Source organism: Protopterus annectens, chromosome 4.part0 (assembly GCF_019279795.1).
Source record: "Protopterus annectens isolate FY-2018-M chromosome 4.part0, PAN1.0, whole genome shotgun sequence".
Taxonomy (NCBI): Eukaryota; Metazoa; Chordata; order Ceratodontiformes; family Protopteridae; genus Protopterus; species Protopterus annectens.
Genome location: NC_056733.1, coordinates 862,432,249 through 862,445,718, shown reverse-complemented (window position 1 = coordinate 862,445,718; position 13,470 = coordinate 862,432,249).

The following is a 13,470-nucleotide window of genomic DNA, read 5'->3' as shown; positions in this document are numbered from 1 at the left end:
CTTTCTTCTCTTTGATGTTGATATGGTCTGACTTCTGATGGGAATACCAAAGACCCTGAACCTTCAGGTGACCAAGAGAAGCCCACCATCACATGTCTGAGGCATCAGTGAACAGCTCTTGAGAAGGGACTGGAGGCTGAAAGGGCAGGTCTAGGTTAAGAGTGAACTGTTGAATCCACCACTCAAATTCCTTCTTCAGACAGGGAAGGAGAGCTACCCTGAAATCCAGATGGTGATGATGTTGTAGCCAAACTGACTTGAGGTACCACTGAAGTTTCCAAACATACAGTCTGGCAAGAGGAAGCACTGGAACAGAAGAGGCCATTAATCCCAGGGCCCAAATAAATGCTCTGGCTGGCATGGCAGTCAGAGGAAGATGAGAATGAAAGAAGGTTATCAACGGCAATTCTTTTGGGGGGTGAGAGAGAGGTCAACATTAGCATCATCTGAATCCAGGATCTCAGATACACATAATCCTGAGAGGGAGCCAGGACAGACTTCTGAAAGTTGATAGTAAATCCCAGACTTTGAAGAACAGAGATAGTGAACTGCAGATCCTGTAACAATTGATTGGGAGAAGGCGCCTGAAGCAACAGGACATCTAGATAAGGAAAAATTTGAATGCCTTGGAGCCTGCAGATGGCAATCACAGGAACTAGGCATTTTGTGAACACTCTAGGGACAGCAGAGAGGCCAAAGAGAAAAGCAGAGAACTGAAAAATGAGAGGAATACACAGAGAAATGTAAAAAAATTCCTGACAAGAGGGTGAATAGGGATATGAAGGTAAGCATCTTTCAAATCCAAGGACACCAGAAAAACCTGGGGTAATAAAAGAAGAAACAGTTTGAAGAGTAAGCACCTGAAAAGAAGGGATCTCAAGAAAAGAGTTAAGCCAGAAGAGATCCAAAATAGGTCTAAAAGTGCCCTCCTTTCAAAGAACTAGGAACATCCTGGAATAAAAAAAACCCTTCTCACTTGGGAAGGGGGGACAGGTTGAATGGTCCATTGGTTCAACAAGGACCCTAGAACCTCCAGGAAATGAAGAAGTTGTTCTGGAGGAGGTTGAGGAATCCCTGAAAAAGGAAGGAGAGATTTTCATACCATGAAATACCATCTATACATAAAACACTTTAAGGCATTTTTAATTATGATGTTCTGAAAGCTGTATTGTATGAGGAAATTGCAATTTGTGCTTGCTGAATCTGTAATAGCCATACAGTTTGAAACACCATTGGGTTTGATAAGTGTGTATTTGGATATATGTGCTGCTTCTATCCTCATGTCTTCCATTGCCTAATCTCTCTCTATTTCCATCCCATTTTAGCTTTATCCCAAACTACCTGACCATTTAACCACTACCAAGAGCGTTTGGCCCAAAGCATCAAAAGGGAATCAAAAGAGCCCTGTCCACACAAGATCTAGTAATTGTATGTCATAGCTTTGTAATACAGCTATTCTACCCTGTTATTCTTGCAACTTTTCCAGGAGCACGCCACTATAGAACCTCTGAAAGGGCCATCCCTTCCCATTTTTGGTTTCCTACATATTTGTTGGCCTCCCTACTTTTAGAGTCTTACCCCACTATACATCTCCCCAGTGCTTAAAACTATCCCTCGTCCTGTTATAGTACAGTGTGCTAACATACTTTATAAATTTTATCTTTAAAACATTTATTGTGTTTTTTTCCATTGCCCAATATACTGTTTCCTCCTACCTTGGTCTTCTGTTCATGGTGATTTTTTTCCTTCACCACACTTGTAAGCCAATGCAGCCCTCTCCATTTGTTCTCCACTTTGCTCCAGGCTCACTCGGCTCCCCTACCCTAACCCCATTCCCACCCACCCCACTTCTTCTAGATTTATACTTTCTGAAATAAATCCCACCCCCTCATTTCCTAACCAACACTCTTCCCCATTTTCTTAGTGTTCCCTCCACCTATCTCACCACCCCTTCTCCAAATATTCAACTCCACCCACTCACCTACTCTTGATATCTTGATACTATCACACATTTCCTCCTAATTTAACTATGTACCACACACCACACCTTCCATCACTCTTACTCATCCTTACTTCTTTACTTCTAATATTATCTGTATCCACCTCCACTGACTATAAAATAGATATTTCACACACAATCCACAACACTTACCACTCACTCACATGCTAACATAAGTAATTACTCTAACATCTGTCCATCCCTATGAGTACACAACACCTCATCCTCGCTACCACTAAACTGAACTTAACACTACATTACCCACACTTACCATCACTAAAAAATCACCAGCCACACACTCTTCTCTATCTCCTTATAGTATTACCCCAATGTGGATATGTTTACCCCAACCCTGGACCTGAGAACTTACCCAAATTTTCCCACAGCCCTAAAGTCCATGATTTATACTTTGTAACTATTAATGCTTGAAGCCTTTACAAGAAAATTATAGAATCCCAATCCTGGGTCAGCCACCACTCTCCAGACCTAATAGTAATAACTGAAATGTGGCTTAAATCACATATGCCTGACTCAGAAATTCTTCCACCAGGCTACAACATTATACTCAAAGATAGTATCCAGAAAAAAAGGAGGGGGCATAGGCATAATATATAAAGACTCCTTAACAATAAATATATAGCCAAACCCAGTCCTCACTTTTGGTTGTCTGGAATTCTTAATGGCATCCCTCCATATAAACCCTAACAAACAATTCTGTATTGTCTCCATTTATATTCCCCCTGGCCCTAACATCCCCTATTTAGAAGACTTCCTAGAATGGACTAACCATACCATCCCCCAAGAAACTATCATTGTAGGAGATACTAACATTAACTGGCATAACATAACCTCCAAAGCTCCTAACACTGGCATTAATCTCCATAGTTTCACTCAACTTATCACTGAGCCTACATGTGCATTAAACACCCAGACCAAAGCTATATTAGACTGGATCCTAGTATCCCATCCCCACTACTATACCAATACTGGTACCCTCCCCAACACCCTAAGTGACTACCTACCTGCATATACCCACAGAACTCATTTACACATCCCCAAACCTCACACCTACAAATCTACCAGGAACCTCGCCCACTTTAACCAAAAAACATTCATAACTACCCTTCAAGCTCATAACTGGTCCCTATTAAAATCACTGCCCCTGGATGATGTTGCACAATACTGTAACAACATCTTCCTAAACACACTAAATAGCCTAGCACCTCTTCGTACTAAATGCTCAAAACCAAACCTTGCCCCCTGGTTGACAAAACATACAAAAAAAACCTCTTATCCAGAGACAAAGCCTAGAAAATTTGGAAAAAATACAGGACCACAAAAAATGAACTAAACTATAAAAAAACATAGAAATGCCGCAAAAAAACTTATCATAACTGATAAGAAAATCTCCTTCTCCTCTAAACTCTCCTACCAAAATACTAACCCTAAAAAATTCTGGAAATCCATATTCTCCTTTCTGAGTCCAGGTAGCATTCAAAATCCATCACTGGGCTCCTGACAAAAACCCCTCCAGATAGCCCAAATATTCAATAACCACTTTATTGACACCATCCAAAAACTAATCAAGGACTCACCTTCTAAAACAAATCCCATCTCCAGCATCACCTCTACAGACTCCCATCTCCAGCATCACCTCTACAGACTCCCTTATTCCCACAAATAATTCACTAGTCAATCCACCTCTCTCACTCCAACCTGTGCTCACATCCCTAGTTCAAAAATTACTAACCAAATTAAAACCCTGCTCACTGTCTGCTGATAACTTACCACAAGAATACTTACAGCTAGCAGCCAAGGCTACAGCTTACCCAGTCAGCATTCTTATTAACCGCTCTATCAGTGAATCATATGTCCTCCTACTATGGAAAAACATCCATTATTACCCCACTTCACAAAGGAGGTAAAGCCCATGATCTCTCAAACTATCAGCCCATCTCCATTCTCTCCCCACTATCAAAAATCCTAGAAAAATGTATTCAGACCCAACTAGTCAACCACCTCATCAATGATAACCTCCTGTCTCCCACTCAACATGACTTCTGCCCAGGTCATAGTACAACCTCAACTTTACTATCCTTTACTGAAATTGTGACTAAAGCTCTTGATGGTGGTCTACCCACTTCTGTACTCCTGCTAGACCTATCAAAAGCTTTTGACACAGTATCTCACCCTAAGCTTCTGCAACAGCTAGAGAAACTTGATTGCTCTCAAAGTGTAATAACCTGGTTTTCCTCCTACCTAAACAACAGACAGCAATCAGTTAGATGGCAAAACCAACAATCTGATTACCTAGCAAACAACACAGGTATCCGACAAGGATCCATTTTAGGACCACTACTCTTCAATATATTCATCAATGATCTAAATAAAGCCTCTCACCAAAGCATACTAATTCAATATGCAGATGATTCAGCTATAATCTCATCCTCCAATAATTTCTCTAACCTCCAGAAAATCACCCAAGATGCCTTCTCCTCTACAGAAACTTGGCTGACTGGCTCTCAATTAATGGTTAACCCCCAAAAAAAAAATTGTTATTATTTTCATCAAAACTTCCAAACACATAATTCAAAAATTTCTCTTATAACAAAACTGAAATCGAACAGGCACAATTCACAAAACGTCTAGGAATTACTATCGACAATAAACTCTCCTTTGAGCAACAGATCCTCAACACAGTAAAGAAAACATTTCTTTATACCGACACAAACTTTAGCTTGATAAACAAACTAGGATCAAATTAGCTAACACCCTGCTTATTCCATCCCTTAGATACGGGAGCCCCATTTTCCCCAACTTCCATACATCCCTCAGTAATAAGCTACAATAATGCTACTATAAGATAGCAAAATTTGCAACTAACTTGTCAAACCACTCACAACACTGCAGCGTTCTCTCAAACCTATCCTGGCTAGAATTTCACCACTATCTCCAGTTTACTCAACTAACTACTGCTCATAAATTACTCTTCCAACCCTATAGCTGCCAAGGTCTCCAATCCATCTTGCACATATACACCCCTACTAGATCCCTCTGCTCTTCAGAGAGAACCCTTCTAAGCGTATCTAAAACCAACAAGAGAGCAGGACAATGCCTGTATTCATACAACATAGCAAAACTATCAACCTCAATGCCTGTATTCATACAACATAGCAAAACTATCAACCTGTAGTAAAACAGGAAGAACTGTTCATGGCTTAGGAGTATCCACCTGTAGTAACACAGGAGGAACTGCCAATGGTTTTGGAGTATCCACCTGTAGTAACACAGCAGGAACTGCTGATGGTTTAGGAGTATCCACCTGTAGTAACACAGGAGGAACTCCTGATGGTTTAGGAGTATTACGTATTACAAAATAATAAAATAGTAGGTAGTCCACAGTTAAGTTAAAAATGGAATATCCTTCATTGAAACGCACAAACAAGCAATCCTAGTTGAGTATAGCCAAAGTCAAAGTAAACTTTGCTGTCATTTAGAACTACACACATGTAGCCTAAATGAAATTTCATGCATCAGCTCAATTCTTGACTTTATAAAGAAAAGTGAAACAACACATACAAGTAGAGAAATAAACATAACTAACAAATACAATACTACCCCACCCCAATACATGCAATAAAGAGCAATGGCATTTACCAGCACTCATATACGAAAATAATACCCTTCCCTGAGTTAAAATAGTACCGTATTTAAAGTAATACAAAACCCACTACAAGTTGAACAATGCCTAAGTTGTTTGTCTAATATTGCACTTGAATGAGTTAAATAATACTGACTATGGATATAATAAATAAATATTGCACTTCCTTGGAATATATGTAAGTATATATTGCACAAATAAATGGAAATTGACTTACTATGTGTCCAGCATAGTGAAAAGCATTAAAGACATCTATTATTTATATGTAATCAGGTTATTTGCAACAAGGGAACAGTTACACAGGGTGGTTCTGTTAAGAGCAATAAAAGCATTAAACTCATTCCTTTAACCATGTCCCCCTTCCCCCTTAACGCCATAGTATAAATTGAGAGTGTGCTACCTTAGAACTGAAACTTAAAAGCTAGAGACAAATTAAACTTATAGGAGACAATGGGGGACTTGGTTAAAGGAATGAGTTTAATGCTTTTATTGCTCTTAACAGAACCACCCTCTGTAACCATTCTCTTGCTCCATATAACATGATTATATATAAATAATGAATGTTCTTAATGCTTTTCATTATACTCAGCTAGGATCACTTGTTTGTGTGTTCCAGTAAAGGATATTCCATTTTTAAATCAACTGTGGTCTACTTACTATTTTATTATTTTATAGTATATATTTTAAAGTCCAAATTGTATTAGTGAACTAGGTGCAAAACATATCTCAAGGAGTGAACTTCACACTCTCCACACTGCAAAGTACCTGCTTGGTTTGTTTTTGACCCAGTATAGTTTGCATACTGGGTTTTCTGAGACTTCAAGGGATACCACAGATTTTTCTTTTTAAATATTCAGTACAGCAACAAAGCATTCAAACCAACAGGCAAAAATGGCTTTCGAACTGGCAGCAAAAGAAGTTCTAGGTAGTTGCATTGATACTTCCCTTTCATGCCCTACGTTCTCTGCATGGTGCATAAATGGGACATACAGTGTATGCAAGGTCTCTTTTAGGTTTTTCATACTGGTCAAGTGCTGGGCTGCCCAGATTGGGACATACCTTCTATGACAATACTGCAACAGTGATATTGAAGGACATTTATGAAATCTAGTTGAATGCAAAACAGAGTTTTGAAAGTCAGCTAGATCGATCAGCTTTAAAGTTTGGACTATTCTGTTTATAAGAAAACTTGAAGTACAACAGGCTGAAGACCGAATCATCTCACCAATTGATTAATAAGTTAATTGATTCTTCATATTACCCTTCCAACAACCCATATTATGTTATCTAATCATTAGTCAGTGTTATTTGTATAAAATATGTTATAAAAACAAAACATGGTTATTAAAACATATTATAAATATATAAATACATTGTTATTATTGTGGATGTGGTTAAAATGTTATTTTCATTATAGACATTTAGTTGACACAGATGGTAGGAGTTGAAATAGAATACACAAACACAACTTAATATTAAATTGAAGGTGTTTCTAAGTATCATGAAACAATACATTAGATTACAAGAACATAAATTATTTTGAATTAATAAATAATAATTTAAAATATTGCCATACTAATAAAATGAATAAAAAATAAAAAGTAATGGTTTTTAACTAAATAAACTGCTTTTTAATGAAAATAACGTTTTTAACCACATCCACAATAATAACAATGTATTTATATATTTATAATATGTTTTAATAACCATGTTTTGTACTGGAATCAAATTATGTATTTTTAACTGAACAGTAAAGTTTTCATAACATATTTTATACAAATAACACTGACTGATATTTTATACAAGAATGTATGTTAAAGGTTGTTGGAAGGGTAATATGAAGAATCAATTAACTTATTAATCAATTGGTGAGATGATTCTAATACAATTAAGTGTAATTAATTTAGGTGATGACTTGACTATAAAAATATTCAAAATAATGCTTGTGATTATGGGAAAAAGCCTGACATTCTTTGGGCGGAAATTGATATCACGCTTTTATTTTATTGTGTTCTTAAAAAGTTCTGTTTTGTTTCATCACTATTCTGTTTCAAAAATTACACGTACTGTGAACATATTTAAGGAAATATATTCATAATATATATGTCTTAAAGGTGTGCAACCATCAGCAGCTATGCTATGTTTAAAACAGTCCAAAAAAAAAAAGGTAACGCGCTCCACCCCAGACAGTGCTAGCTAATACAGCAGTAGCACATGTGTAAAACTTAATGTAGCAGCAAAGCCGGGCACGTGTTTATGTGAGGAGCAGCATGAAATGCTATGCTGTGCCAGGGAAGGATGTGACAGGACAATAGACCCAACTGATCCTTCTCCCTGTCTTCTTTCCAGAACTTAAAAATGAGGTAGAAATGATACTCCACACCTCAGATGTCCACAGACAACTCAAATACTGTATTGACAGAGCTAAATCTTTCAGACCTGCAGATCAAGTGTTTATTTCTTGTGAGGATAAGAAGAAGGGACAACTTGTGTCAAAGCAGACTATTTCCAAATGGCTGTCTCATACTATTAACTTTTTCTACACTCACCTAAACAAAACTATTCCAGACAGAGTCAAGGCCCACTCTACCTTGGGCTTGGCTTCTCCTCCTCTGTGGTTTTTTTGGAAAGGGTTGGATTCTAGAAGTATTCTAGAAGCTGCTACAGGGTCCTCTGTACATGCTTTTACAAAGCACTAGAAGCTTGATTCATTTTCTAGGTCTAGATCAGGCTTTGCTAGGTCCATTCTTCAAGGGCTCTTCTCCTTCCACCTCCCAAATGTTAGAAGCTAGAGTAATCTATCCATGTAGCTAAGCCTACTGCAGCAGTGATCAATATGATGAACTTAGTACAGTTATATAAGTAAAACTTACCATAATAGTAGATGTTCAAATTGTCACTGCTGCAGTAATATAAAAAGAAGTTATGTTCTTACCATAACATTCCATCTATGTTGTTGATCTTCATTCATTCATGATGAATGGGTATCAGTTCTATCCTTGGAACTGACTCAGCCGTTATAACAAGCTTGTGCCAGCCAAAAACTCTGGAGCTAAGCTTGCCCGTAGTGCCCCTCTCTTCATCTTCCCAGATCAAGTTTGCCTGTAAGAAAGGAAAGTGGAGGCTTTGTCTGAGCAAATGCTCTATCATGAAGCTAGGACCAAATCCAAACCTCCAGAAGCCTTTTGGAGGTGGTAGGAGGGTGGGATGTCATGAATGAATGAAGATCAACAACACAGATGGAACGTTATGGTAAGAACATAACTTCTTTATCTAATTTTGTTAATCTTCATTCATTCATGATGAATAGGACAGATTCCCTAGCTACTTTATGTCCTGGGAAGCCCTATGGAAAAATATTCCTGATCACCATTGAGCCAAAGGATGCTCTTCCCCTGGAGACCAAATCCAATTTGTAATGAGTGATAAAAGTATGAGGAGTAACCCATGTGGCTGCTGTACACATGTCATCCATGGAAGCTCTGGAATGGAAAGCAACAAATGTAGCAACTGATCTGGTAGAATGTACTTTGATTTTAGTTGTTAGATTGATTTGGTTTTGTAGGTAGTAAAGGAAATACAGTCTCTCAGGCATTTAGATAAAGTTACTTTAGAAACAGGTTTTCCCAATTTTTGTCCTGAGAAGGATAGGAATAATTGGTCAGATTTTCGTAGTGATTTAGTCCTGTCCAAGTAGAAACGTAATTGTCTATGTACAGCCAACAAATGCAGACAGTCACTTCTTCTTTCGGCTGTTCCCATTAGGGGTCACCACAGTGGATCATCTGTTCCCATTTCTTCCAAATGCAGACAGTATTCTCCTTTATTAGAAAAATTGGGGAAGACGACTGGTAGGTCAATTGATTGATTAATACTCAAGTCCGAAAAAACTTTGGGTAAGAAAGTCCAAAGTGATATTTTCTCTTTATGGAAAACCATGTAAGGGCATTTTATGCACAAAGCTTGTAGTTCTGATATTTGCCTTGCTGAGGTAATTACTACTAAGAATAAAGTTTTCCATGATAAAAACTTCATATCACAAGCGGCAACAGGCTCAAAGGGAGGATGAGTCAAGGTTTATAGGATTAGTGCCAGATTCCAAGGTTCAATTGGCTCGTTGAAGGGTGGTCTAATATGTATGACCCCTTTCAAAAAGGTCTTACAAAAATGGTGAGATATCAGAGAGGAGTCCTGGAAACCAAGTTTGAGATAGCTGCCAGGTGGACTTGAATACTGGAAGCTGCTGCTTCTGAATATAGGAGATTTGATAAATAGTCCAATTCTGAGTTATCCAAAGCCAAAAAGGGGTCTAGTCCATTCTCTTGAGACCAAACTATAAATATTTTCCACTTGCTGAGAAAACGTTTTCTGGTGAATGGCTTATGGGAAGCCAGAAGAATGTTTCATACAGGGGAGGATAGATTATTCTACCTGGCAATTACTGGAAGTGGAGGAACCAAGCCATCAGCTTGAGACTCGATATGTGTGGATGGATCAACACTTGTGGGTGGGACAGTAATTCCGGAGTTGGATCCAGAGTCCACGGTCAGTAAACCAGGTGAGGCCAAAGGAAGGGGAACCAAACTTATTGGGGCCAATAGGGTGCAATGAGGATTACTCTGCTTCTCAATCGAAGAGTCTTTTTTAGAAATTCTGGAATAAGAGGGAGAGGAGGAAATGCATAAAGAAGTCCCGTGGGCCAATCGTGTATTAGAGCATCCCTCGGGAACTCCCCGTGAGGGGGGATAAGGGCAAAGTAGCTGCTGCATTTGTGGTTGGCAGGGGGTGCGAATTAATTGCAGCAAGGCTGACCCCAGAGGCTGAAGATCTTTGCCACTATGACAGGATTGAGGAACCACTCGTGAGAGAAAAGAATGCATCTGCTCAGCTTGTCTGCAATCACATTGGAATCCCTGGGAATGTGCATTGCTATCAGAAAGCTGTTGGAAGATATCACCTATTGCCAAACTCTCATGGCTTCCCAACACAGTGGGTAGGATTTGGTTCCCCCTGTTTGTTGATATACCAGATGACGGACATGTTGTCTGACTGGATAGCAATTTTCCCGACAGGAGGACAGATTGGAATACTTGCAATGCCAAAAGCAGTGCCCTCAATTCTAGGACATTGATATGCAGATTGACCTCCTCGGAGGACCAGGTGCCTTGGACTGTCTTTCCCTGAAAATGCCCCCCACCCCACCCCATCTGGGATGCATCCATGGTCACTTTGACCTTGGGCTGAGAGGGTGAGAAGGGGCAACTTTATAGTTCCATTTCTGGCTTCATCCACCAATGTAAGTCTTGTTTGCAGTGGTTTGTTATGCAGATCGGAAAGGACATAGGATGAGTTAAAGGGGACCACTGTGATGCTAGGAGCCATTGTAGGAGTCTCATGTGTAGTCTTGCTAGAGGAACTATATTAATTGTTGCTGCCATTGATCCTAGTAGTTGAAGGATTTTACGAGCTGGGACCTTGTCCAGAGAGAGTATCACCAGGAGTTTAAGTCTTAGTCTTTGGAGCCTGTGAAGCAGGAGGGCGACCAGGCAAGACTGAGTGTCGAATGTTGCACCTATGAATTCTAGATTTTGAGTAGGCACCAGTTTGGACTTTTCTTCATTTATTGAGATACCTAGGTATCTTGCTAGCTGTAGGGTGTAATGCAAGGCTAGAAGCAGCAGATACTTGATAGGGGTGGTAAGGAGCCAATTGTCTAAATATAGAAACACCCAGAATCCTTGCAGTCTCAAGTGAGCTCTACCACTGCCATGTATTTGGTGAACACTCTGGGGGCTGTGGACAGACCAAAGGGTAGCACTCGAAATTGGCAGTGATTGGCTCCCAGCCAAAAGCGAAGAAATCTCCTGGAGCATGTGTCTATTTTTATATGATAATACACATCCTGGAGATCTACCAAGCACATCCAGTTGTCTTTCTCCAGAAATGGATAAACTGAACCGTGACCATCCGGAATTTTGTCTATCTGATGAACTTGTTTAGGATGCTGAGGTCCAAAATTGGCCTCCTGTCCCCTGTCTTTTTTGGCATTAAAAAGAACCTTGAGTAAAATCCGGATTCTGTCTGGTCTAGTGGGACTGCTTGGATAACTCTTTTTAGAAACAGCTTATGAATTTCCTGTTCTGCTACATCCTGTTGACTGGGTGGAAGGTCAGGAATTTTCTTTTGCTACCTCGGGTAAAGATCGAAAGGGATGTGATAACTTCTGGTAAATGTGATAACCTCTGGTAATTATCATCTGCACCCAAGAATCTGTCATTATGGAATGCCAGGCTAGGTGGTGCAGAGAAAATTGTCCCCTGACTGCTTTCAGAGGCAAGCAATCAGGCCATTGTTCAGGAATCCTAATAAGGCTGCCCAGAGAAAGCATCTCTGGATTACATGGACACCCTCTGCCTCACAAGGGGCATCTTCCTAATGAGCTACCCCCTCTGCCCCGGGAGGAAAACTCATCATGTGTGTCATGGAAAGGACCCTGGGATTTCCAGAATCGCATCTTTCCACTCCTCTGATTCCTAGAGTAGGATCATTGGGGTGTGGAAAAATGTATGCCCACAGCAGACAGGGTCTTGCTGTCCTTTTCACACCTGGCTAATGTGCCTTTCACCTTTGGGCCAAAAAGAGAGGAAGAGTCAAAAGGAGCATTGACAAAGGAAGACTTAAAAGGGTCCAAAAAATCACATAAGTGCATCCAGGCATGATGTCTCATGACAACACCTGCACCCTCTGCTCTAGCTGCCCCTTTGGTAGTATGAGAGATCATCTGCATGGACAAATTAGACATGGATTCCAGGGTGGCCAGCTGTGTGGCAACTTTGTCATATACCTCATCAGATACTGCTCCTGCTATGATTCCCAAGAGTTCTGTGATCAGGTCACTCTGTAGACGGGTAAAGTGTGCCAGGTAATTCAAGGACCGAATGGCAAAGGTCGATGAAGCATACTCCTGCTTTCCTAGTCTGTCCATCTTCCGAGAATCCCTGTTTGGAGGATGGACAGCAGGACTCTATTCTGCGAGTTCTTTCCTAGTGGCTGCCACCACCACCATAGCGTCTACTGCCAAGCCTTTGGACCAATGGGGGTGATTCTCTGGAGGGGGATAGAATTTTGTCCGATCTCTGGGGCATAAGCTCAATGGTGTCAGGATTCTTCCAGGCATCCTGCATGATGAGCTAAACTAGATCATCTGCAGGCAGGGTCACCCAGGAAGTAGACGGTCAAGCATGTAACTCCTGCAAGACTACAGACTCCTCAGAGGAAGGGTTGGTGTGCTTCCAGTCTCCCCGCTGCTTTAAAATTTCTAGTATGTCCCCAAAGGAGACATCCTCAGGGGCAACCATGGGAACCTTTCCCCCTCATCATAGTCTGTATCTTTGGTGAGGGATTCTTCAGGTGAATCCACATGCTTCCTCTTGCACAATCTCTTACAGGGTGGCTCTTCAGTGGGGGCATCTGAAGAGGATTCCAAAGAGAGGGTGCCCTGTGTTAGGGTATCTTGAGGTTCCCGTGCTCGACGTCCCAGGGTAGTGGACTGTATCAGCTGTGGACCAGAGGCCATGTACATGTGGCCTTTTGGCACCGAAGGGACCAGCTATGAACCTACTGAGGTGAGTGCCCTTTCCATCACCTGGAAAGCAGGCCTGCCTGAAGAGGGATGGGAGCCCGGTACTGAGAAAGACAACCTTGGAACTGGGGTCACACCCCACTCTTATGGGCCTGCTCCCAGGGTAGGAGCCGTGAGAGGACTCAGAGCTGTCAAAGCAACCAGAACTATAGATGGCGCCATAGAAAA